Source organism: Eptesicus fuscus, chromosome 5, assembly GCF_027574615.1.
Source record: "Eptesicus fuscus isolate TK198812 chromosome 5, DD_ASM_mEF_20220401, whole genome shotgun sequence".
Classification (NCBI taxonomy): domain Eukaryota; kingdom Metazoa; phylum Chordata; class Mammalia; order Chiroptera; family Vespertilionidae; genus Eptesicus; species Eptesicus fuscus.
The window spans coordinates 29,305,865-29,333,336 of record NC_072477.1 but is presented as its reverse complement, the minus strand read 5'-3'; the positions used below and the strand labels follow the sequence as shown (position 1 = coordinate 29,333,336).

General features: G+C 37.4%; 1 protein-coding gene across 2 annotated transcripts in view; it reads left to right on the top strand.

Annotated features, from left to right (window-relative positions):
• The window catches only part of FUT8 (fucosyltransferase 8), a 214,005-nt gene that overhangs the window by 14,461 nt on the left and 172,072 nt on the right, over positions 1-27,472 (top strand). For both annotated transcript variants that reach the window (XM_028141574.2, XM_028141569.2), the window contains exon 2: positions 16,723-16,803. The gene's annotated coding sequence lies outside the window, so the exon portion shown is untranslated. The remainder of the gene's footprint in view (positions 1-16,722; positions 16,804-27,472) is intronic.

Genomic DNA, 27,472 nt, shown 5'->3' with positions numbered 1-27,472 from the left:
ACTGATTTTAGTTAAGTTTGAACCAAGTTGGCTCAAGGCAGCTGAATGGGATTAGACTGTTTTCCAATATGAACCAAAGGAAATGTATGGCTACCATTAGAAAGACTGTCCTAGGGCTCATCTGGAGGCAAAGCCAGCAGGTAACGTTCAGATGACAAACTAGGAAAAACTTACATATATAGGGAATTTAAAAATAGGCATGTGCATGTGTATATAATGTGTGTGTAATAGGAGTAGACATCTGACTAAGGTGGTATTGGGTATATGCCAAAGGGGTGATGTGTATTTTTAGTATAGTATAAAGAAAGACAGGGCATTGAATAACAACTAGCTAAATTTAAAAATGAAAGTGTTTTAACTACTTGCCAATATTCAATAATTTGACTCTTAGAAACCATCAGTTCCTTGTATTACCTAATAGTAAAAAGTATGGCTGTAAAATGATTGAACTTTTATTTTTACCCAACATACTAGAATGTATGAGTGGTAAGCCACAGAGCAGACACTGTGGAGTAGAGGAATGTATTTATACTTTTAAAAAAATAAGTTTTTATTGATTTTTAGAGAGAAAGGGAGAAGGATAGAGAGACAGAAACATTGATGAGAGAAGAACATCATTGATTGGCTGCCTCCTGCATGGCCCCCATTGGGAATCAAGCTCGAAACCCAAGCTTGTGCCCTGACCCGGATTGAATCCGGTGACCGGATTGAACCAAGAGCAATCACTGTTGGTTCCTGGGTGAATGCTCAACTGCTGAGCCATACCACCAGACTACAAATATGTAGTGTATGTGTGTGTGTGTGTGTGTGTGTGTGTGTATGTGTGTGTGTGTGTGTGTTTATGTACACAGTGGCTGCACCAGTCTGCATTTCCACCAGCAGTGCATGAGTACAAATATATCTTAATGATGGTGTCAGTATAGCAGTGTAAGAAAATTTGTTTCATGCATTATAGTAACACTTTTTGTTCAAAAGTGGTATTTCTAATTTAGATAAATTACCTTATGATAACCAGAAATAGCCCCAAATCAAAGCTATATTTAATGAATGAAGATTTGTGACTTTCGACAATATTATACAGATTGTGTTGAGACTTTAAAGAAGTTCCAAAAGTTGAATCCCAAAGCTTTTTATGCAATGGCAGCTTTCTAGGAATAAGTATAGAGCTTTTTTTTTTTTTTTTTCCAAATGTTTTTATTGATTTTAGAGAGAGAGGGAGAGGGAGACAGAGAAACATTGATGTGAGAGAGAAACATTGATCAGTTGCCTCCTGCATGCACCCCGACTGGGGACCGAACCTGAAACCTGGGCATGTACCCTGGCTGGAAATTGAACTGGTAACCTTTTCGTGCACAGGATGATGCTCATTCAGCTGAGCCTTACTGGCCAGAGCAAGTATAGAGCTTTTTAAGGTGACTGTTTTTGTGGCAACAATACTATTTTGAATGTATGCTATGTCATATTTATTTTTAAATGTCCCACTGAATTTATAATACATATAAAGTACCTAAGCATGAATTATGTAATGGGAAAATTTTCAGTTGTAAAGGAAAACAGACACTTCTTTCTGTAACTTCTGAAGCTTCAAGATACTAAAGATGATCATCATTTATATTTTCCTAGGGCATTTTATTTTTAATCATAATAAATGAGCATCTGTCAGAAGATATAGCCATTTCTAGGTTTAGAATTGCTATTTTTTATATAGTTTTCTCAAATACTTGTCTTCTAGAAAATAGATATTAAGGATTTCTTAAGTAATCGATTACTACTTTGATATTTAAGCAAAGCATAAGAGCAAGACAGAACCACATTAAAGCATTAAAATGATTACTTTGAAAGCTTTGTAACATAGCAAAGAAAAAGATGGAGTAATACACAATGAGAATGACTACAGAACTTCATTATCTATGATCAGAATACAGTATAGAAGGCTGTCTTTACAAAAGAATAACAATAAAGCCAAATAGACTAAAGAATTTGTGCCCTTTTGCTAGTTAAGTAAAAATTAGATTAACAATTATTTTGGAAGTGTGCTCCAAAATACTTATGTTGGTTTGCAATTCTTTCTAATTGACTCACTTCAGGGGCTGTTTCAGACCTATTCTTCCTCCTTCCTAGCCCCGATTCCAGTATACAACTGGTCCCAACTTATAATGGTTCAACTTAGAATTTTGGAGTTTTTTCATGGTGCAAAAGCAATACGAGTTTAGTAGAAACCATACTTCAAATTTTGAATTTTGATCTTTTCCCAGGTAAGCAGTATGTGCTAAGATACTCTCTTGTGATGCAAGCTACAGCTCCCACTTAGCCATGCAATCACAGTAATCACAAGGGTAAACAACTGATACTCTAGCAGTGATGGCGAACCTATGACACGTGTGTCAGCACTGACACACGTAGCCATTTCTGATGACACGCGGCCGCTGAGGCGGCCACATGCCGAGGATGAAACATTTGCAAAATAATGTTTTTTCCTCAAAGTGACACACTACCTGAGTTATGCTCAGTTTTTTGGCGAAATTTGACACACCAAGCTCAAAAGGTTGCCCATCACTGCACAGTATACTGTGTTGCCAGCATTTTTTGGATATTTGTTTTGTGTTCTTGCATCCCATCATATCTACAAAATGCCCATCTGTGTCGCCTGCTTCTGGTGAGAAGAAGAAGGCAGTTGCTCTTGATATGAAACTCAAGATACGTGCCCAACTGCAGGCTCATGTAGGTATTCTGTACAAGTTTGAAGTAGGCTAGGATAAGCTATGATGTTGGGTTGGTTAGGTGTATTAAATGCATTTTCAACTTAAGATATTTTCAACTTATGATGGGTTTACTGGGACAGAACATCTTTATTACTCTCAGATTTTATAGGTTGTTTCACTTTTTTATTTTTAAAGACTAAGAAGATTACATCAAACAGAATCTTCTTCAGTTTTGGTTTTCTTTATCTCTAAATTATATAATTGCTCTTTGTCTCTATCATTTGGTTTTAGGAATGTGTCCTTTAGACTTTCATGACTACTTCATGGCTATTTCTTTTATCCATTTTTTGTTTGTTTGTTTGTGAGTGGAAGGGACGGATGGGTGGGGGGAGAGAAAGATAAAGATCACAGTGAGAGAGACACATCAGTTAGTTGCCTCTCACACATGGAATGGAACCTGCAACCCAGGTACGTGTCCTTGACTGGGAATTGAACCTGAGACCTTTCCGTGTCTCAGGCCGATGCTCCAACCATTGAGCCATGGCCAGGGCTCTTTTATCCCTTTTATCTGTTGGAATATATAGGTTCATTAGTTAACACCTTTATTATTTTATTTCAAGCTTTCCTAACAATATCTTTAATGGCCTACCTCCTTCCCCGCAAATCCCAAAACACCTTTCTTTATTCTTCTCTCCTTTCCATGTTTTTTCTTTTTTTTATATTACACAACAGCTCAAAGGAAAAAGCGGTATGTCTATTGTTTCAATTTTGCTACGTTCTTTTTTACTAAAACTATTCTATCATTACCAGTGTCCTTTGAATTGCTAAATAGGGATTTTTTTGGGGTCTTAATTCGTACTGTTTAATTCTTCAGATTTGAGTTGTGAACCCCTTTTCATCCTCCCTTCTCCTTGTAACTTTGTAGTTCTCCTTGGCCTTCTATATATTCTAGCTGCTTTTTCATTTACAAGGTCAACTTGTTTCTTAAGTATTTGCCTTGCACATTTTTCTTAATTTAGATTCTTTTTCTTGTAATGTTATCTGGTCCTTTGGCTTCAGTGAGTACCTTTTTCAGATGACTCCTATACTGTAAGTGTCTGAAGTTCAGTTTCCAGCTGGAGAGCTCCATCTGTTTATCATGCCGTCAACCTCAATATGCTGACATATGAATTGTCTTTCTCCTAAAAGGTATTCTTTCTAACTCTCCTTTCTCAATTATTGGCTTATCCCTCCCATTTCCCAAACTTGATTTATGAGTCACCTTTGAAGTCCCCATTAGATCCATTCAATTGTCAAACTGTGAATTCTGTTACTACAATGTTTCATCTGCTCTTTCCTATTTCATTTCTTACTACAGAAGTTTAGGTTTTCATTACCACTAACATATAAATAATTATAACTTGATAGAGGGAGAGGAGGCAGAGGCAGTTCTACTAGGGTATGGTGGGAGGAAGCTGTATTGAAGGGAAGTGGCATTTAAGTTTAGCATCAAAGAATAAGTAGGGACATTACAGGCAGACAAACTGAAGAAAGATTTATTATTTTATATGTTGTCAACTCCTAAGACTTTTGCTTTAATCCTTACTGCATGTGCATGTTTTTCCTTTTGGCATATACTGTTGCCTTTCTTCAGATATTAACGTAGATCAGTGAATGAACAATGGAAAGCCAGAGTGATACAAGTAACATCTATCCTTATTACCTAGCTTTGAGTGAGTGAAGTGGTTAAATGTAAAGCAGTGAAAAGTTAACATTACCTGCATTGAAAACTTAAAATCCAACTAAAATTTACATTAAAAGTGGTCTTTAAGGTTTTTGACACTTGGAATATAAATCTTTAGTAGGCAGCTATTTTCAGTCTAGTTATATATGGCTTTGTTTTTTATTTCTTTCTCTTTTCATGCATGTATGATTCCGTACAGCTTTATGTTAATTGTGATTAATACTGAAAATAAATTAATGAAAGCCACTGCTAGTAAAGATATAATTTTCTATTTTTGCTCCCTTAGAGAAACAAAATGTTACTGCTTTAAAATGGGAAGCATTAAAAACAACAATAGTTCTAAAATGGCTTCAACAAAAAGATGACTATGACTTATTGGCTCTGTATGTAGGAAGAACAAGTAGAGCAGTCCAGGCACAGCTAGGTCCAGAAATTGAAATGATGTCTTCAGGATAATCTCCATTTCCTAACTTCACTTTTTTTCTCTGCCTTGGTCTCATATTCTGCTTATGTTAGAAGTCTTCTTTCATGGCAGAGACACATGTTTCAGAACACTGAGAACTTAAGTTTCTGGAGGAAGGTTTCTAATTGGGCTCATCCTTGGGCTTATCATTGTGGGGATTAATGACATTGGCATTGTCATCAGAACCACATAAAATATGGCAGGTCAGTTTCTCAAAGGAGGGGAATACAGTTGTCCCCCTTATCCACAATTTCACTTTCTATGGTTTCAAGTTACCCACTCTGAACGGTGGTCTAAAAATATTAAATGGGAAATTCCAGAAATAAACAATTCATAAGTGTTAAATTGTATGCATTTCTGAGTAGTGTGTTGAAATCTCTCTCTGTGCTGCTCTGTACTGCCCTGTCCTGCCCAAAACGTGAATCATCCCTTTGTTCAGAATATCATGCTATATACACAACCTACCCTTTAGTTATTTAGTAGCTGTTTTGCTTATCAGATCTACTGTTGTGGTATCATAGTGCTTGTGTTATCTAGTAACACGTATAGTAGCCTAACACTATGTCACAGTGCCTATATCATCTCATCATGTAGATATTGTATCATCTCACATCATCACAAGAAGAAGGATGAGTACAGTACAGTAAGATATAGTCATGTACAAAATAATGATGTGGTCACCTGACTACTAGCATATAACAGTGGTTCGATAGGTTGTAATGGATCTGAAAATTTCCTATCCAGTTGCTGTAAAAGCATAGTGCAACATATTACTCACATGTTTGTGGAGATGCTGATATAAATCTACTGAGCTGTTAATAGTATTAAATTATAGCACAGACCATTATGTATAGCACTTGATAAGAAATGACTGTTACTGGTTTATATATTTACCATACTATACTTTTAAAAAATATATTTTTTATTTAAAAAGAAAGATTTTTTTATTGATTTTTAGAGAGAGAGAGAGAGATAGAGACAGAGAGATTGAGAGAAAGAGAGAGAGAGAGAGGAAGAGAGAGAGACATCAAAATGAGAGAGCAACATTCATCAGCTGCCTCCTCCATGCCCTTACCTGGCAAAACCCAGACATGTGCCCTGACCGGGAATCAAACTGGCGACATTTTGGTGCACAGGACACGCCCAACCAACTGAGCCACAGGGGCCAGGGCTGTGTACTATACTTTTTATTGTTATTTTAGAGTGTACTCTTCCTACTTAATAAAAAAAAGTTTGCTGTAGAATAGTATGCCATGTTACGCCAGCCGCAGTGTCATACATCTTGTGTTTACCGTCAACTGATTGCATCATTTTCTCTTGTGCTTGATTTAATCTTGTGTTGTTTTGTTCATCATGGTCCCTAAGCATGGAAAATCCACTACTAGTGCTGCCAGTAAGAGGCCTTATTGAGTGACTGAATTGGAAATGAAATTAAAAGTGATTAAGGACTACAAAGGTAGAAAATCAGTGATGGTTATTGCGAGCCAGTCAGGCATATCTGTTTAAGGATCTGCTTCATTGAAGGCAATGAGAAGAACAAAGATTTGAGAAGTGCCTGTTTCAGGCATGGAGAAATTTCTAATGACCTAAATAGAAGACCAGACAGCAGAAGCCTATCCCTCTCAGCACCATGACAATCATGGGCAAAGCAAAAAATTTATTTGTGATGTTGAGAGAAAGAGGCTGGATCTGATTATGATGTTGAATTTACTGCTAGCGGTGGATGGTTTAAATGATTAAAGCATTGTTATTCATTACAGAATGTGAAAGTGAGTGGTGATTCTCTAAATGCTCTCATGAAGGTAACTAAAGAATTTTTGTGCCCTGACCAGGTAGCTCAGTTGGTTAGTGTCAGGATTGCGGGTTCAGTCCCAGTTCAGGCATATATAATCAACCAATGAATGCATAAATAAGTGCAACAACAAATCGGTATTTCTCTTCTCTCCCTTTCTCTCTCTCTAAAAATCAATAAATAAAATTTGAAAAAAAAAAAAGAATTTTTGGAAACTCTAAAAATTTTGTGGAGGAAAATTACTCTGAGAGCAAATACTCAACATGGATGAAACCTACCTATTCTCAAAACAGATGCTTGAAAGGACTTGCATCCATAAGGAGGCCAAGTCAATGCCAGGTTTCAAGGCTCTGAAGGACAGGATAATAGTCTTGCTTAGGGGCAGTGTTGCAGGCTGCAAATTGAAACCCTTTGTGATCTGGCACAGTGAGAACCCCAGGGCCCTTAACACATTGCAGACCAGTAGTTTTATTGCTAGCTTTACCCAGGGGCCAGGTAAGTTTCTATTGAACGAGTACAAAAAACGTTTTACATAAATGTTAAACGCAAGCTTTAAAATTAAATACCCATTGCATTTTGAAGTTATTTAGAACATGTTCTTACAAGCTAATATCTTTTTAAAGAATTTTCGTGATTGGTCACAAGCCTTAGAACAGAAAACACGAGGATTCTCGTGATCCGTCCGCAATGTTAAGAGCCTCAATATGCACACACTGCCAGTGTACTACAGGAGCAATAAGAAGTCATAGATGATTTGACTACTCTTCCAAGATACTTTTCTGAATTGCTATGCTAGTGAAATGGAGTACTGTTTGGAGAATGACATACCTCTTAAGATTTTGCTTATTATTGACAGTACTCCCAGACATCCTCCTTGTATTGGTAATCATCCCAAAACCAAATTGTTCTTTCTCCCTTCAGACACCATCTCTTTGATCCAACTAATGGATCAAGGAATTATTAGTATAGTAGCGTTTAAGTGCTATTACCTGGGGAGGATCTTTGCCCAGGCAGTTGCTGCATCTCAACTGTTGAAGACACTGAGAAGACATTGATACAATTCTGAAAGGCTTACATCATCTATGACTGCATCAAGAACCTTGCTTGGGCCCAGTCGGTGTGGCTCAGTGATTTGAGTGTCAACCTATGAACCAAGAGGTCACAGTTTGATTCCCAATCAGGCAAATGCCTGCGTTGCAGTCTCGATCCCCAGTGTGGGGCGTGCAGGAGGCAGCCAATCAATGCTTCTCTCTCATCATTGATGTTTCTATCTCTGTATTCCTCTCCCTTCCTCTCTGAAATCAATAAAAATACATATTGGGAAAAAAAAAAAGAGCCTTGCTTGGGCTTAGGGTGATGTCACCAAAGAGTGTATGAATGGCAGCTGAAAGAAGACACCCATGGGGTTAATCTATGACTTCAAAAGATTTGCCAAGGATGAAGAGGTTGTAAAAAGTTAACAAGGCTGTGGTTGAGATGGCAAACAACTTTAACCTGGTGTACATGAGGATGATATTGAGGAGCTCCTAGGGGTGGTTCCTGAGGAATTGACTGAGGAGTTGTTGAAATTGGAACAGGAACACATAGCTGATGAAGATGCAAGAGAAAAGTAAACTGTAGGAGAAGAAAAAAAAGAACACTTAAGAAAATTCTTGGTGAAGAGTTTAGCAGAAGCTTTGCAGACCTCAACAAGGGTCCTTAAAAAGTTTGAAAACATGGACCCCTAACCAAAAGGTTTTCATTAATAAAGAGAAATGCTTGTGCTGTATTGTCTGCTTACAAACATATATTATGAAGAAAAGTAACTATGTAAACCACCATAGATATATTTCTGAAAAGAGTGACACCTCCTCAACAAGAGTCCTTGGGAGATACTCTAAAAGAAGGCATTGCTGTCATAGGAGATGTCAGCTCCATAATTGTTATTGCCCCTTACAGTCTTCTAGTGGGAGATGTAGAGGTGAGAGACAGTGATACTGGTGAGCCTGAATCTATGTAGGCCTAGGCTAATGTGTGTGTTTGTGTCTTAGTTTTTAACAAAAATGTTTAAAAAGTTAAACAAATAAAAAATTTTAAAAATAGCTAAAAGCTTATAGAATAAGGATATAAAGAAATTATTTTTGTAAATCTGCACAATAAGTTTTTCATTTAAGCTATGTGTTATAAAACAATCAAAGTTTAAAAATTAAAGTTTGTAAAGTAAAAAAGTTACAGTAAACTTAGGTTAATTTACTTTTGAAAAAATAAAAGTAAAAAAAATAAATTGAGTGTAGACTAAGTGTACAGTTTTAGACAGTCTACAGTAGTGTACAGTAATGTCCTAGGCCTTCACATTCACTCACTACTCACTCACTGACTTACCTAGAGCAACTTCTAGTTCTCTATGCTCCCTTTATGGTATATGCTCCATACAGGTGTACCATTTTCAAATTTTTACACTATATTTTTACTGTACTTTATAATGTTTATATATGTTTAGATATCCAGATACTTATCATTGTGTTATAATTGCCTAAATTATTTATTCAGTACAGTAACATGCTTCACAGGTTTGTAACCTAGGAATAATAGGCTAGACCATATATATAGCTTTGGTGTGTAGTAGGTTATACAATCTAGGTTATGTGAGTGCACTCAGTGATGTTCCCACAACAACAAAATCACCTAATAATGTATTTCTCAGAATGTATCTTCATTGTTAAGGCACATATGACTGTATTTTGAGAGAGAGAGAGCTCATATTCACATAACTTTAATACAGTATATTGTTATAATTGTTCTACTTGATTATTAGTTACTAGAGGCCCAGTGCATGAATTCGTGCATGGGTGGGGTCCCTTGGCCTCGCCGGCGATCAGGGCCATCTCGCCCAGTACTGATCAGGGTGGGGTTGGCCGGCTGGGGTGAGTGACCATGGGAGGTTGTGGGAATGCACTGACCACGCGGCCGGCTGGGGGAGAGACTGCGGGAGGTTGGCTGATCATGGGAGGTTGGCTGTGGGAGCATACTGACCACCAGGGGGCAGCTGCTGCATTGAGCATCTGCCCCCTGGTGGTCAATGTGAGTCATAGCGACCATTTGACCAGTCATTTGGTTGACTGGTGGTAACGGTCACTTAGGCTTTTAAATATATAGACTAGAGGCCCAGAGCATGATATTTGTGCACTTGGAGGGGGGTGGTCCCTCAGCCTGGCTTGCGCCCTCTCAAGTCCAGGAGCCCTCGGGGGATGTCCAACTGACAGCTTAGGCCCACTCCCTGTGGGCCTAAGCCATCAGTCTGACATCCTTAGCACTACTGCGGAGGCGGGAGAGGCTCCCACCACCACTGCTGCGCTCACCAGCCGTGAGCCTGGCTTCTGGCTGAGTGGCGCTCCCCCTGTGGGAGCGCACTGAAAACCAGTGGGCAGCCCCTGCGTTTAGCGTCTGCCCTTTGGTGGTCAGTGTGCATCATAGTAACCAGTTGTTCCGCTGTTCAGTTGATTTGCATGTTAGCCTTTTATTATATAGGATTGTTGCTAATGTCTTACTGTGCCAAATTTATAAATTAAACTTCAGAGGTATGTACGTATAGGAAGAAACATAGTATAAGTAGGGTTTCGTACTATCTGTAGTTTTAGTCATCTACTACGGGTCTTGGAATGTATCCCATGAGGATAAGGGTTGGGGGATTACTGAATTATTAACTAGAGAAATAGGGAAGGAATATGAAATAGGCAAAAACAATCTCTTGTCAATACAGAGGAGGAGGAAAGACGAGAAGGCCTGGCAGACACAAGACTGAAAAACTGTCATAGCCAAGGGGAACCTAAAGAGACATGACAACTAAATATAATGTGGGCCTGTCTGGTGTGGCTCAGCGGTTGAGCCTTGACCCATGAACCAGGAGGTCATGGTTAGATTCTCTGTCAGGGCACATACCAGGGTTGTGGGCTCCACCTCTAGTAGGGGCCGTGCAGGAGGCACCTGATCAATGATTCTCTCATCATTGATGTTTCTATCTCTCCTTCCCTCTCCCTTCCTCTCTTTGAAATTAAAAAAAAAATTATATATATATAAATTTACATATATCCTGGATAAAACTAAGAAGATGTGAATCAACTATGCACTTTATTAATAATATATTAGTATTGGTTTGTTAATTTTAACAAATATACCATATTAATCTAAGATGTTAATAGGAAAGGAAACTGATGAGAGGGCAGTATATTGGAAGTCTGTGCTATTTTCTAAATTTTTCTTTAAATATAAAACTGCTCTAAAAGAAAGACTATTAAAAACATGAGAAAGTAGTTAATTTTTTAAAATTATGAAAAATGTAATAATATAAACTGTTGGAGGATAGGTTATTTGACTTAGTAATATTTGTATAATTAAGCTCTAGCATATTGCCTAGTACAGTGATGGGCAACCTTTTGAGCTTGGTGTGTCAAACTTCGCCAAAAAACTGAGCATAACTCGGGTAGTGTGTTACTTTGAGGAAAAAACATTATTTTGCAAATGTTTCATCCTCAGGAGCAGCAAATGTTTCATCCTCCGCGTGTCATCAGAAATGGCTATGCGTGTCAGTGCTGACACGCGTGTCATAGGTTCGCCATCACTGGCCTAGTACAAAACAAGCACTCAGTAAATGTTGAGTGATAATATTATACTTAGGTTATTTTGTGGAAGGAACGATAAGTAGAAGGAAGTTGAAAAAGAAGCTATTTAATTTCCTAAATTTTTATTAATTAAAAAGCTACAAAAACTCAATTTAATGCAAGTTGAATTAATTTGAATACATTTTATACCCAATGAATTGAAAATGTTTGCATAAACTTTGTTATTGCTTGTGAAGCCAATTTGAAATCTTCAGTGTTATAAATGATTAGAGGCCCGGTGCACAAAATTCCTGCACTGGGGGGGAGAGGTGTTCCTCAGCCCACCCTCACCCTCTCCAATCTGGGACATCCCTCTGACAATCTGGGACATCCCTCTCACAACCCGGGACTGCTGGTTCCTAATCACTCGCCTGCCTGCCTGCTTGCCTGATTTCCTCTAACCACTCTGCCTGCCAGCCTGATAGCCCCTAACCACTCCCCTGCCATCCTGATTGACACCTAACCACTCCCCTGCCGGCATGATTGACACCTAACTGTTCCCCTGCCAGCCTGATCACCCCCAACTGCCCTCCCCTGCAGGCCTGGTCCCCCCCAACTGCCCTCCCCTGCTGGCCATCTTGTGATGATGTGGGGGTGGCCATCTTGTGGTGGCCATCTTGTGACAACATGGTGGCCATCTTGTGATGACGTGGGCAGCCATCTTGTGACGACATGGAGGTGGCCATCTTGTGATGACATGGGGGTGGCCATCTTGTGATGCGAGGGCATGAGGGTCAGTTTGCATATCACCTCTTTATTATATAGGATTCTGAAAAGGTATTGTATTTAGTTTAGTTTATTAAACTATTTCATTCCATTAATAGGATGCTTGCTAAAATACTAAATGTCCTTTAATAAGTTGAATTAAGTACTTTAGAAAAAAAATTTCAAGTATATTAGCATCATTAGCCATTAGGGAAATGCCAATTAAAACCACAAAGAGATACCACTATGTACCTATTAGAATAGCAAAACAAAAACAATCAAACAAACAATGTTGATAATACCAAACTGGCAAGGAAATGAAGCAACTGAAACCCTTACATGTTGCTGATGGGAATGCAAAATTGTATAACTACTTTGGATAATAGTTTGGTAGTGTCTTATAAAGTCAATCATATTTAGTATAAAACCCAGAAATCCCACCTGTAGGTGTTTGCTCAAGAAAAATGGGACTGTGTTACCTCAGAAACTAGTACCTGAATGTTTATAGAAGCTCTATTCTAATTGTCAAAACTCATTGATTCCATTTATATGACATTTTTGAAAATATAAACCCATAGTGATGAAGAACAGATCACAGGTTCAGAAGTTGTGAGTGGGGAGAAGGTGAGCTATAGAGATAGAACGAGGAAGTTTTTTGGTGTGATGTAACTGTTCTGTATACTGAGTATGGTGGTGGTTAGACAAGTTTATACATGTGTTGAAATTTATAGAACTATATACTCTCTCTTCTCCCCAAAATCAATTTTACTATATGTTAATTTAAAAAAGTAAAACCAAAGACATATATATGTGTCTGCTTTTTAAGGATTTGGTCTGACTACTGTCTAAATAATATTATGTAAGTGCTTTCTGATGTTTTTCCTATTAGATCATTTTTAACTTTCAAGGATTTACATGCAGAGTGACTGATAATGCCGAAAATCTTTTATATTAAAAGAATTAGTACTATAATCATTCTGTACAAAGAATTTGAGTGGTCACCCTGTACAACTTCACATTTTTGAATAGATTATAATTGTCATTTATTGAAATAATATTGTCCAGTTGTCACCTTGCTAAACATTTTTAACTATACTTTGCTCATAATTATGGTTAAATATTATTTTCCCTATCTTACACATGAGAAAGCTGAAGCATAGAGTTATTAGATGTCTTGCCTAGGATCACACAAGAATACGATAGTGCTGGAATTTCAACTATCTCTGTTAGGCTCAGAATTCTCTCTCTCTCTCTTTTTAAAAAAAACAACACATTTTATTGTAAAATAAAGCACAGGTTTAGAAAACCACACAAAAGAAATGTATTTAATGTATTATAAAATGAATACCATTATAACTACCATCCAGGTCAAGAAGCAGAACTTTGCTAGCTTCCCCAACAGCTTTCCATGTACTCATCCCAATCATAACTGCCTTTTAATCTGTAAGTCCCCCCTTCTCATCTCGTTCTTTTCCCTTATAGTTTAACTATTGAGCCCTGGACTGTTTGAGTTGTAGAGCTTCCTACAATTTGGATTCTGCTGATTGCATACTAATGGTGCTATTCAGCATGTCACTCTGTTCTCTGTGTATCTTGTAGATTTTCCTGAGGATCCAGAGGCTTGATCAGAATCAGGTGTGATTTCTTTGTCAAGTTCGTATGTAGATTGTGTTGTGTGGAGATACTTGATATCTGCATTGAGGTTTTTATTTTTGTGTGTGTGATATTAGGAATTAACGGTATTTAATGCCTAGAACCATTAATTCATTGGGGGTTGCAAAGTAGTGATATTCTAAAATTTTTTTCTTTTATTTATGACTTAGTTTACTTTCATAGAATACTCTCCTCACCTGCTATTTTGTTATCGAATAGTCTTTTGATTTAAGGGCTCTATAGAATAGAATTTGCAGAGGGAGTGAGTGATTCCTATGTAGAGGAATGCTTTCTCTTATGTGACCAGATTTTCTAACAGGTACTATTAATTAATCTTATCTTTGCTGAAAACCTGACTCTCTGCAAGGCTGCAATGCTACCATGGGTGTCAGGGACATCTCTGCTCTCACTGACAAACAAGGAGGCAAATATATTCTTGAGATCACAGTTTGGAACTCAGAATATTACTACCTCCCCCGCGCGCGCGTACACACACACACACACACACACACCACACACACACACACACACACACACAATTTTCCTGTATTTATAAATGGTAGCTAGATATAGTTGATGAATTACTATTTAAATGTGGGCTGGTCTGGGAACAGAATTACCATTTTTAGCATTGCTTTTGTATAAAAGGAAATGCATTCTGAATTCTGAATAGGTTTTGGAATTACCTGTTCATTCATGGTGGCCTGCCTATTTTTACATATGGGATCCTCATTGCTTGTCAGATGCCAAGCATGAAATGTTCAGCACATTTACTAGCTTGTAGCCATCAGGGATTATATATCTGAGATTCGGGTTAGGCCATGTACTGCAGATGATTTACATTATTTGTATAATTGAGACTGAATGGTACTATTACTAATATTTTATTAATGAATGATTGAAAATTAACTTTTAATCTAGATGGTAACTTGGTAGAGTGGAAAAAACTAAGGTTTTGGAGTCAGATCTGAGTTCAAATTCCAATTCCACCACTTATTAACTGAATTTGTTTCCTCAACTGTAACATGGAGATGATAATTACACGATAGTTATGAGATTTTAAATGATTTAATAGTAGCCCATGTAAAGTGCTTAGTTAGGCATTTGGTACACATTAAACACTCAGTAGCATACCATTAGATCCTTAATTCCTTGCAGTTAGTTCTTTAGCAACTTGACATGCGTAACAGTTATCATTTTACTGAGTTACAGCATAGAATTATGTTTTAAAAGGCTCATAGTAAATAGGTATGATAATATATTTTCATATCTCTTTGGCTATGTTAATTGAGGATGGCTTATTTTATTTTTTCCCATTTTTACAGTGCATATAAAAACATATATTAAGTCCTGTACATCAATGTATGTAAAAACAATGAATAAAATAATGTGCTATTTATTTTTCAAATTATTTTATATAGTAATGTTTGCTTTGGCAGGAAGTCTTACTTTATGGGGTTGTTGGTTAAATTTTTATTTCCTGTTATGATATAATAAACATTTTTAAAAAATACGTTTTTATTGATTTTAGAGAGAGTGAGTGGAAGGGAGAGGGAGAGAGGGAAACATTGATGACATCCATTGGTTGCCTCCTGCATGCCCCCTACTGGTGATTGAGCTCACAACCCAGGATATGCTCTGATCCTGGAATCGAACCTGCAGTAGACAAAGCAGGAGACAAAGCTCAACCAACTGAGCCACACCAGCCAGGGCAAATAGTAAAGTTTTGAAATGTATACTTCTGAAATTCAAATATAGCTTATCAATGGCCAATACTGAGCTACAAGGTTATTTCAAATGAAAGTGAAGTAGAAACCTTAAAATGTAAATTAATTTGATAACTGTTCTTTTATGAACTTGATGATATAAATGTAAGAATTTAACTAGTATAATATGTTTATAGTCCATTTTCAGGTTAACAAACTAAGCACAATTAAAAAGAATAATGTTCTGCCCTAACCGGTTTGGCTCAGTGGATAGAGCGTCGGCCTGCGGACTACAAGGTCCCAGGTTCGATTCTGGTCAAGGGCATGTACCTTGGTTGTGGGCACATCCACAGTAGGGGGTGTGCAGGAGGCAGCTGATCGATGTTTCTCTCTCATTGATGTTTCTAACTATCCCTCTCCCTTCCTCTCTGTAAAATATCAATAAAATATATTTTAAAAAAGAAGAAGAATGTTCCTGGCCTTGAACACTGAAAATGGTTTGTGAGAAAAATTTGTCTTAGTTACAAATGCTTCAGTTTAATACTATTTGGCTAGGCCATAGTAAATATGAGAGGCCTAGATAAAATTTGTTAAATGGGTATTATGCTTAGACGATGGAGAGGTAGCAAGACAAAAAATAGGAGATAGGTCCTCTAATCAAATGAGATTATACATATATAATGTAGCAAAATATTCCAGCAAGGATTAATGGAGTACACAGAATGATTATATCAGCTCAGAAAGGAATGGAGGGGCTGGATTTTGAGAAAGTTGACTGAAGTGCATTGATTGACGAAGAGGATAAGGGAGAAAAAGTCTCTGTTCTAAAAAGAAGGAATGGTGTGTTGCAGGGTGACAGCTGAGAATGATAAAGTTGTTCTGTGGAAAGCAAGCAAATTAAATTGACTTGAATGGAAGTTTGTGTAGAAGATAGTCAGAAATTAGGGTGCACAGCTAATCTGAGTGTGGGGATGTAGAAAAATGTTAACATTAATTTGAAAGGAGAGACCTTTCAGATTGCTCTATATTTAAAAAAGTAGACAAAATGAAAGAATTTCGTGTTCACAAAGCAAGTTTTATAGGTGTCGACTTATTTTAAGGTGAACTATGAAACAGATTAAGACACTGAATGTTACCGCATTTAACTGTAATTTGCAAAATGAAAGTCCATTCATTCCTTATTGAGATATGAAAAGCACTGCTTGCAAAAAAATTGAATGTACAACGAGTTTACATGTCATGATTGGCTATATAAGGAAAGAAAAAAGATTTTAAAAAAACTATATAATAAGGCTAAAATTTGAGTAGGGCTGAATTTTGTCTATTTTTCTTTTATTCTAGGTCACAGCTTTTGCTAAGAGAGTACTCTTAACACGAGACACCGTGCTCTGTTGCCCTTACTGATTAATTGAACAAATTCAGGTTAGTACATTTTATGCACAGCACTTACCTGTGCCAAGTATATGTTAATATTTTGAGAAATGAATAATTTTGTGTTTGAAGCTACATATGTATGTACCATTGAAGTAGAAAGGCCAAGTGGATCGAAACCCTATTGAATTGTGTATTAGTTAACATTTTCTGACTACCTACTATGTGAGATGTGTGGTGCATATAATGAAAAACATTTTACTTAATATGTAATAGTTTTGTACTTTAAAGTAAGGGGCTGGATGAAACAAGTTGTGGGTGAATATGGTACATTGTATTTTTGGTGTTGTGTGGTGTATTTGGTGCTGAAAATAACTCATCTTAAAAAATAAAAAACTACTTTTATTGATGTTTAGAGAGAGGAAGGGAGAGGGAAAGAGAGAGAAAAACATCAATCAGCTGCCTCCCATACACATCCCCCTCCGGGGATCAAACTCACAACCTGGGTATGTGCCCTTATTGGGAATCGAACCAGCGACCTTTCAGGGCACGGGACGATGCTCAACCAACTGAGCCACACTGGCCAGGGCTCATCTTAAAATTTTTGACAGTAGCTGACTTTTTTTTTTTTTTGACAGCTGACTTTTAAAGGTTTCATTCTTGTACAGATTTAAGTCATACATTAAAATTTTTATTTGTATTTAGTGTTCAGTCTGAGTTTTGACAAATATATAATCATCACCACAATCTTCTAAATTCACTTATGTCCATTTCAATCCTCAGAAACCACTGATGTGTTTTTTTTTTTTTTTTTTGGGGGGGGCCCTATAGTTTACCTTTTCCAATATGTCATTTAAATGGAATCATTTAGTATGTAGCTTTTAAAATATGGCTTCTTTCACTTAGCATAATGAATTTGGATTCATCCATGTTGTGCATACTAGTAATTCTTTATTTTATTACTGAGTAGTGTTCTACTGTGTGGCTATACTACAGCTAGCTTTTCCATTCACCAGCTGATGGACATTTGGGGGAGTTACTAGTTTTTGGTGATTATTGCAATCATACTTTTTTATTGTAATAAAATATGCGTAACATATACAATTTACTATCTAACTTTCTGATTTCCCATCTGAACAATGAACATAAGAATATTTATCTAAGGGTTGTAATGAGGATTAAAAAGAATAAATTATATAAAAGGGTGAAGCAGTGGAGGTAGGCTGTTAATAAATGTTTATCTTTCTTTCTCTTTATGCTTTTTTTTAAATGACCACTGGAGACTTCACTTTTCTATTGCCTATTTCCCTAGTGAGTCTGTTTGGACACAGAAATAGTGCCCACTATTACCTTGGAGCCCATCAAGAAGCAAATTACTGCTGTGTTAACCTCTTGGAACTTTTCACGGTTTGAAAGAAAGTTAACCAGGGCACTGTCAGCATAAGACTATAATAGAAAATGCTGGGCATGAAAGGCTCTGGAGGAGAGTTCTAACTTGGGGAAGGCAGAATTTTTTATAGGGCTTTAGCAGGAGGGATTAGGCATAGTTCAACTAGTTTGGGGAATAGTTTGTCAATGATGGCTGTTAGAGAATTGATTTTGTAGATTATCAGCTGTTGTACAGTTTGGATTTTATCAAGTAGGTTGGGGAAAAGCAGCTGTGGGGAGCAAGGGCATGAGAAAACCAATGTAAAAATTCTCAAGTTTTTAGTGTCTTCACAGTAGATTTTTCTATCATTGGCTCTTGCAGTCTTCTCCCAACCACCTCCTCCCTACTCGCCCATCCCTAGTAGAAAGACCCCTTGATTTTGCTCATGATTTTAGACTGCTTCTAGCTCTTGATCTCAGAAGGCAACATTTTTATGAAACTTCAAAGAACAAGGAATTAAGTATTTTGTAGCACTGGAAAGTTCTCTCAGTTTTTGCTCCCTGCTTTCTTTTCACTGTTTTGGATCCTGTTGTGTAGGTACTTTGCAGTAGGGGAAATAGTAATGCATGATAATAAAAGCTTCAAAGTAGACATATGGCTGGAAGGGAGATTTGAATAGGATTTTGCAGCAGCTATTAAGTTGATATATTTTCAACTTAATTGCAATTGACTTTTAAAATTCTGCCTTTTTGTGATGATTCATGTAGAAGTCACATGAGATCATTTTTGATAGCTGGTTTGCAAACTTTGGTATGTGCAGCCAACCTTCCAAAGCCTTCCTGTGCTTTTTCAGGAAGCTTGTGACTGAATGGTTAGTTATTTTTTAAATGCATTACTGGTTTCGAATACCTGAAATTAAATGGTCCTGCCCTGGCCATTGTGGCTCAGTTGGTTTGGCATCGTCTTGTGCATCAAAGGATTGCTGGTTCAATTCCTGATCAGGGCACATGCTCAGGTTGCGAGCTCGATCACTGGTAGGGTGCATGCAGGAGGCAGCCTATCGATATTTCGCTCTCACTTTGATGTTTGTTTTTTTCCCTCTCTCTCCCTCTCCCTTTCTCTCTCTCTAAAAATCAATAAAAACATATATAAAAAAAGAAATTAAATGGTCCTCTTTCATATGTAAATCTTATTATCTGATAGTTCACTTCTTGCTTTGTGCTGGCTCCCTGTATTCCTCTTGTAATGCTTGCTTAGTTTTTAATTTAAATACAGTTAGGTAACATCCATGGAAAACATTGACCCATGCAGACATTAGTGAAATATGCATATTTGGCCACCATATTTAGGATTATTGGGGCATTTCTTTGCAACTTTTCAGAATAGAAAAAAGAAGTGTTATTTTTTTCCAATCAAGCTCACCAAAAGAATTTGTTGTTTTTCAAACTAGCTTCAATGGAAATAGCATGTATGAAGAATAGTATGTCTGCTATTTCTACATGTGTATACTTATCATAGCTATGAAAAATATATTTGATTCACTTTAAGGCTGTCAAGGTAAATGGGTCATGTAATCAATATTTTAGTATTGTCATGTATAATTAAATACTTTTCTATAAATTATGAGACAGTTATTTATGTTTTTTTGTTCTGCAAAGTATCACAAAATTTCAATAATATGGCTTTCTCTTTTTGATATTTAGAGTAGGTTAGGGAACAAATTTATCTATGACTAAATGGTAAGTCACTGGCGAGAATCTATTCTTTGTAATATATTACTTTGCTCCTTAAACCTCATTCAACTCCACTTGTTACATTTGCTAATATGAAGCAAATGTTACTATCCTAGCTTTATTTTATTTAATGGGAAATATCTTTTTAAGTATCTATATCTTTAAACCTTGGGAACCCTGAAAGGCTTCTTTATCCTTTTTTTTATTTCTTCTCAAGAAAATAGTATCTTCATTTACTCTTAAAAAACTTTTTAAATTGATGAGAGAGAGAGAGAGAGAGAGAGAGAGAGAGAGAGAGAGAGAGATTGATTGATTTGTTTCCCACTTAGTTATGCATTCATTGGTTGATTCTTATATGTGCCCTAACTGGGGATTGAACCTACAACCTTGGTGTATTGTTGATGCTCTGATCAATTGAGCTACGGCCAGGGCTATCTTGATGATTTTGTAGAAATTCCTGCTACCCACAGATAGAATTAAAAACATGCAATGTAAAATAGCTGTTTAGGACATTTTTTAAATTAACAAATCAGTTATTTTAAAAGTTCCATATATATGTGATATTTCCTCCCCCACACTTTTTCAGCTTTATATAGGTACTAGAGGCCCGGTGTACGACATTCGGGCACCTGGTGGGAGGGGGTGATCCCTCAGCCTGGCCTGCGCCCTTTCACAGTCCAGGAGCCCTTGGGGGGATGTCTGACTGACAGCTTAGGCCCGCTCCCTGCTGGGATCGGGTCTAAGCCACACTTGGACATCCTCAGTGCTGCTGTGGAGGTGGGCCGCTGCGCTCGTCAGCCGTCAACCCGGCTTGTGGCTGAGCGGCGCTCCCCCTGGGGGAGCGCACTGACCACCAGGGGGCAGCCCCTGTGTGGAGCATCTGCCCCTTGGTAGTCAGTGTGTGTCATAGCGACCAGTCATTATACCGTTTGATTGATTTGCATATTACTCTTTTATTATATAGGATAAATGACACATAAAATTGTAATATATTAAAAGTATATGTATATCATAGTGACTTTATATACATACTAGAGGCCTGGTATGTGGATTCGTGCACCGGTGGGGTCCCTTGGCCTGACCTGCAGGGATCAGGCCAAAACCAGCTCTTTGACATCCTCCAAGGGGTCCTGAATTACGAGAGGGCGCAGGACAGGCCAAGGGACCTCACTGGTGCACGATTGGGGCTGGGGAGGGGTCACGGGAGGGCTCCAGGGTGTGTCCGGCCCGTCTCGCCCAGTCTCGATCGGCTGGACCCTAGCAGCAAGCTAACCTACTGGTCGGAGCATTTGCCCCCTGGTGGTCAGTGCATGTCATAGCGACTGGTTGAACAGTAGAACAAATGGTCAGACACATAGCATATTAGGCTTTTATTATATAGGATACATTGTGCAAGGTTTCCTACCATCTAATTAATTAACGTATCCATCACCTTACCTATTTATCTTTTCTTTTGTGAGAACATTTAAGTTCTCTCTTAGCAAATCTTAAATATTTAATAGTATTATCAACTATAGTAACCATGTTTTATATTAGAGCCTCAGATTTTATTTATTTTAAGCTGAGAAAGTTTGTACCCTTTTACCAGCCTTTTCTTATTTCCTCCACTGCACAGTCCCTGGCAACCACTTTTCTATTTCTTTGTTTCTATAAGTTTGACTTAAAATTTTTTTTTTCCAGATTGTGCATATTAGTGATAACATGTAGTTTTTGTCTTTTTCTGTCTGGCTTATTTCATTTAGTATAATGCCCTGAAGGTCCATCCATGTTGCTGCAAAATAATATTGAATGTAAACTGTACTAGAAAAATAATATACAATAAAAATATTTTCTCCTATTCTGTAGATTTTACTTTTGGTAAACCCCAAATCACTATAAGACAAGGAGCTTACTTCCTATGTTGTCTTCTTGAGGTTTTAGGGTTTTTTGTTTTATGTTCAGATCTTTAATCCATTTTGAGTTGATTTTTGTCTGTCAGACAATGGGGTCCAGTTTCATTCTTTTGCCTGTGGCTGTCCAGTTTTCTCAGCACCATTTATTAAAGAGACCATCCTTTCCCTTTGGATATTCTTAGCTCCTTTGATGTAAATTAATTGACTGTATATGCATGTGTTTATTTCTGAGCTTTCTATTCTGTTCCATTGATCTGTATGTGTGTTTTTATGCCAGTATCTCAGTTTGAAATCAGAAAGTGAGATGTCTCTAGCTTTGGGCTATTTTGGGTCTTTTGTGGTTCCATACAACCTTTAGGATTTTTTTTCTACTTTTTGAAAAATGTCAGTAGAATTTTGATAGGGTTTGTATTGACTCTGTAGATTACTTTGGGTAGTATAGACATTTAAACAATATTTGTCCAATTTGTGAGCATGGATTTATTTGTGCCTTTATTTTCTTTCATCAGTCTCTTATAATTTTCAGTGTACAGATCTTTCACTTCCTTTGTTAAATTTATTCATAGGTATTAGTTTCCATGCAGTTGTAAATGGGATTGTTTTCTGATTTTTTTTTGATATTTTGGTGTTAGTGTATGTAAACTGACTACCTACTATGATTTTTGTATATTGATTTTGCATCATGCCACTTTAGTGAATTTGTTTTAAGTTTTTTGGTGGAGTCTAGGATTTTCTATATATAATATTATGTCATCTGCAAATAGTGACAGTTTTGCTTCTTTTTCTGATTTGAATACCTTTTATTTCTTTTTTAAGAATAATTCCTCTAGCCGGAACTTCCAGTGCTGTGTTGAATAAAAGTGGTGAAAGTGGGCATCCTTATCTTGTTTCTGATCTTAGAGAAAAAGCATTTAGCTTTTCCCTGTTGAGTATGATGTTAGCAGTGAACTTGTCATATATGACCTTTATTATGTTGAGGTACATTCCCTTTATACCCACTTTTTAAGAGGTAGTTTTTTTTGCTGTTGTTATCATTAATGTATATTGAATTTTGTCAAATGGTTTCTGTATCTGTTGAGATGATATATATTTTTATCTTTCATTTTGTGTGTGTTGTATTATATCAATTTACATATCTTTTTCCCTGGAATAAATTCACTTAATCATGGTGTGTGAGCCTTTTAATGTATTGTTGAATTCAGTTTGCTAATATATGGTTGAGGATTTTTGCCTCTATGTTTGTCAACAATATTGGTCTGTAGTTTTATTTTCTTATAGTGTCCTCATTTGCTTTTAGTATCAGGTTATGCTGACCTTGTAAAATGAATTTGGAAGTGTTCCAGTCTCTTATGTTTTTTGGGAGAGTTTGAGAAGGATTGGTGTTAGTTCTATAAATGTTTGGTAGAATTCACTAGTGAAGCCATCTGGTCCTAGACGTTTCTTTGTTGGGAGGTTTTTGATTGCTGATTTAATCTCCCTACTAGTAATCAGTCTTTTCAGATTTTCTGTTTTTCCTGACTTAGTCTTGGTGGATTATATGTTTTTAGAAATTTGTCCATTTCTTCTAGGTTGTTCAGTTTTTTGTGTGTAATTGTTCATTGTAGTCTCTTAAGATCCTTTGTACTTGTGTGGTATCAATTATAGTGTCTCTTATAATTTTGTTTGAGTCATCTATTTTTCTTGGTAAGTCTAGCTAAAGGTTTGTCTATTTTGTTTATCTTTTCAATAAATCAGCTTTCAATTTCATTTAGCTTTTTGTTGTCTTTTTAGTTTTTATTTCTTTTACTTTGCCTCTGATATTTGGGATTATCATGGTTATTTTTTCTTCTACTAACTTTGGGCTTCTTTTGTTCTTTTAAAATTTCTTTTAGGTGTAAAGTTAGGTTGTTTATTGGAGCTCTTTCTTTTTTCCTTCCTGTGGGTGTTTATTGCTGTGAACTTCCCTTTAGAACTGTTTTTGCTGCATGTCATAAGTTTTGGTAATGTTGTATGTCCATTTTCATTTGTCTAAAGCCTTTTTTTAAATTTTTCTTTTAATTTCTTCTTTTACCGTTGGTTGTTCAGAAGCATGTTCTTAAATCTCCACATATTTGTGAATTTTCCAGTTTTCTCCTTGTAATTAATTTCTAGTTTTATACCATTGTGGTCTTAAAAGATGCTTGATAAGATTTCAACTTTCCTTTTTTTTTTTTTTTTAAAAAAAAGTCTTTATTGTTTAAAGTATTACATATAGTATTACATATGTCTCCTTTTTACCCCATTAATCTCTCCCCAGCCATCCCCACCTATCCTACACATGCCCTTACTCCCCTAGTGTCAGTGTCCATTTGGTTATGCTTATATGCATGCATATAAGTCCTTTGGTTACTCCCTAACTCTCCCCTCCTCCCCTGCCTTCCCTCTGAAGTTTTAACGTTTCCTGTCTTATGTTTAAGTCCTTTATCCATTTTGAGTTTATTTCTGTGTATGGTGTAAGTTGATGGTCTAGTTTCATTTTTTTGCTTCTCTGTCTCTGGATCTATTTTTGTTCATCAGTTTATGTTGTTCACTAGAGGCCCAGTGCATGAAATTTGTGCACAGGGGTGTGTGTCCCTCAGCTCAGCCTGCACCCTCTCCAATATGGGACCCCTCGAAGGATGTCCGACTGCCTGTTTAGGCCCGGTTGCCCCCAACTTCCCTCCTCTGCTGGCCTGGTCACCCCTAACTATCCTCCCCTGTAGGCTTGAACGCCCCCAACTGCCCTCCCTTGCAGGCCTGGTCTCTCCCAACTGTCCTCCCTTGCAGGCCTGGTCTCTCCCAACTGCCCTCCCCTGTTGGCCTGATCGCCCACAACTGCCCTCTCTTGCAGTCATGGTCCCTCCCAACTACCCTTCCCTCCTGGCCATCTTGTGGCGGCCATCTTGTGTCTACATGGGGGCAGGATCTTTGACCACATAGGGGCAGCCATCTTGTGTGTTGGAGTGATGGTCAGTTTGCATATTACTCTTTTATTAGATAGGATATAGGCCTGGTGCACGGGTGGGGGCTGGCTGGTTTGCCCTGAAGGTTGTCTTGGATCAGGATGGGAGTTCCCTTGGGGTGTGGGGCAGCCTGGGCGAGGGGCCGGCCATGGACCCCGGTGACCCAAGCGGAGGCCCTGGGATCTGGGGTTTATTTATCTTCTATAATTGAAACTTTGTAGCCTTAAGTGGAGGCCAAGGCAGGCCAGGGCTGGCTTCCTCCATTGCCGGGGGCAACTCAAGCCTCCTGCTCTCTCCAGCTCCGTGGCTGCCACCATTTTTGTTGGGATTTATTTATCTTCTATAATTGAAACTTTGTAGCCTTGAGTGGAGGCCTGGGCCCGCCAGGGTGTGCGGAAAGCTTGGCTTCCTCCATTGCCAGGGAAAGCCAAGCCTCCTGCTCGCTCCATGGCCACAGCCATCTTGGTTGGGTTAATTTGCATACGCGCTCCTGATTGGCTGGTGGGTGTGGCTTGTGGGTGTAGCCGAGTGATGGTTGATTTGCATATTACTCTTATTAGATAGGATTATATTCCACAAATGAGTGCAATCATGTGATACATATCTTTCTCCAACTGGCTTATTTCACATGGCATAATGCTCTCCATGTCCATCCATGCTGTTGCGAATGGTAAGAGTTTTTTCTTTTTTACAGCCGTATAGTATTCCATTGTGTAGATGTACCACTGTTTTTAATCCACTCATTTGCTGATGGGCACTTCGACTATTTCCAAATCTTAGCTATTGTAAATTGTGCTGCTATGAACATAGGGGTGCATATGTCCTTTCTGATTGGTGTTTCTGATTTCTTGGGATATATTCCTAGAAATGGGATTACTGGGTCAAATGGGAGTTCCATTTTTAATTTTTTGAGGAAACTCCATACTGTTTTCCACAGTGGCTGCACCAGTCTGCATTTCCACCAGCAGTGCATGAGGGTTCCTTTTTTCTACATCCTCAGCAGCACTTGTCTTTTGTCAATTTGTTGATGATAGCCATTCTGACAGATGTAAGATGGTACCTCATTTTGATTTGTATCTCTTGGGTGATTAGTGACTTTGAGCATGTTTTCATATGTCTCTTGGCCATCGGTATGTCCACTTTTGAAAAGTGTCTAAGTCCTTTGCCCATTTTATGATTGGATTGTTTATCTTCCTTTTATTAAGATGTATGAGTTCCTTATAAATTTTGGAGATTAGGCCCTTATCGGAGATAACATTGGCAAATATGTTCTCCCTTGCAGTGGGCTTTCTTGTTGTTTTGTTGATGGTTTATTTTGCTGTGCAGAAGCTTTTTATTTTGATATAGTCCCAATTTGTTTATTTTCTCCTTAGTTTTCATTGCCCTAGGACTGTGGTTGGCAAACTGCGGCTCGCGAGCCACATGCGGCTCTTTGGCCCCTTGAGTGTGGCTCTTCCACAAAATACCATGGCCTGGGTGAGTCTATTTTGATGAAGTGGCGTTATAAGAAGTTTAAGTCTAAAAAATTTGACTCTCAAAAGAAATTTCAATTGTTGTACTGTTGATATTTGGCTCTGTTGAGTAATGAGTTTGCCGACCACTGCCCTAGGAGCTGCATCGGTAAAGATATTGCTACAACATGTCTGATATTTTTCTGCCTATGGATTCTTTTAAGATTTTTAAGGTTTCCTGTCTTATGTTTAAGTCCTTTATCCATTTTGAGTTTATTTCTGTGTATGGTGTAAGTTGATGGTCTAGTTTCATTTTTTTGCATGTATCTGTCCAATTTTTCCAATACCATTTATTGAAGAGACTGTCTTGACTCCATTGTGTGCTCTTGCCTCCTTTGTCAAATATTAATTGAGCATAATGGCTTGAGTCTATTTCTGGGTTTTTTGTTTTGTTCCATTGGTCTATATGTCTTTTCTTATGCCAGTACCAGGCAATTTTGGGAACAGTGGCTTTGTAATATAGCTTGATATGGTATTGTTCTTCTTTCTCAAGATTGCTGCAGCTATTCGGGGTCTTTTTTTATTCCATATGAATTTTTGAAGAGTTTTTTCTAGGTCTGTGAAACATGCTGTTGGTATTTTAATGGGGATTGCATTAAATCTATAGGTTGCTCTCGGTAGTATGGACATTTTAATGATGTTGATTCTACCAATCTATGAACATGGTATATTATTCCATTTGTTTTTGTTTTCCTCTATCTCTTTTTTCATTGTCTTTGTAGTTTTCTGAGTACATGTCTTTTATCTCTTTAGTAAAGTTTATTTCTAGGTTTCTTAATTTTTTTGGTGCAATGGTAAATGGAATTTTTGTTTTTGTTTCTCTTTCTGTGAGTAATAATAACCTTAAACATAAATGGACTAAATGCTCTAATCAAAAGACACAGAATGGCTGAATGGATAAGAAAATATGACCCATATATATGCTGTTTACAAGAGATCCACCTCAGAACAAGGGATTCACACAGACTGAAAGTGAAGGGATAGAAAAATATATTTCAGGCAAATGGAAAAAAAGCTGGGGTAGCAATACCTATATCTGACAAAATAGACCTCAAAGTGAAAGCGATAATAAGAGATAAGGAAGGCCACTAATACTAAAGGGATCTATACAACAAGAGGGTATAACTCTGGTAAACATATATGCGCCCTCTGGTTCCTTTCATTCTTTCTCCTTACCCGAGGATATGTTTTTCATTGATTTTAGAGAGAGAAGGAAGAGACAGAGAAACATCGATGTAAGAGAGAAACATTGATT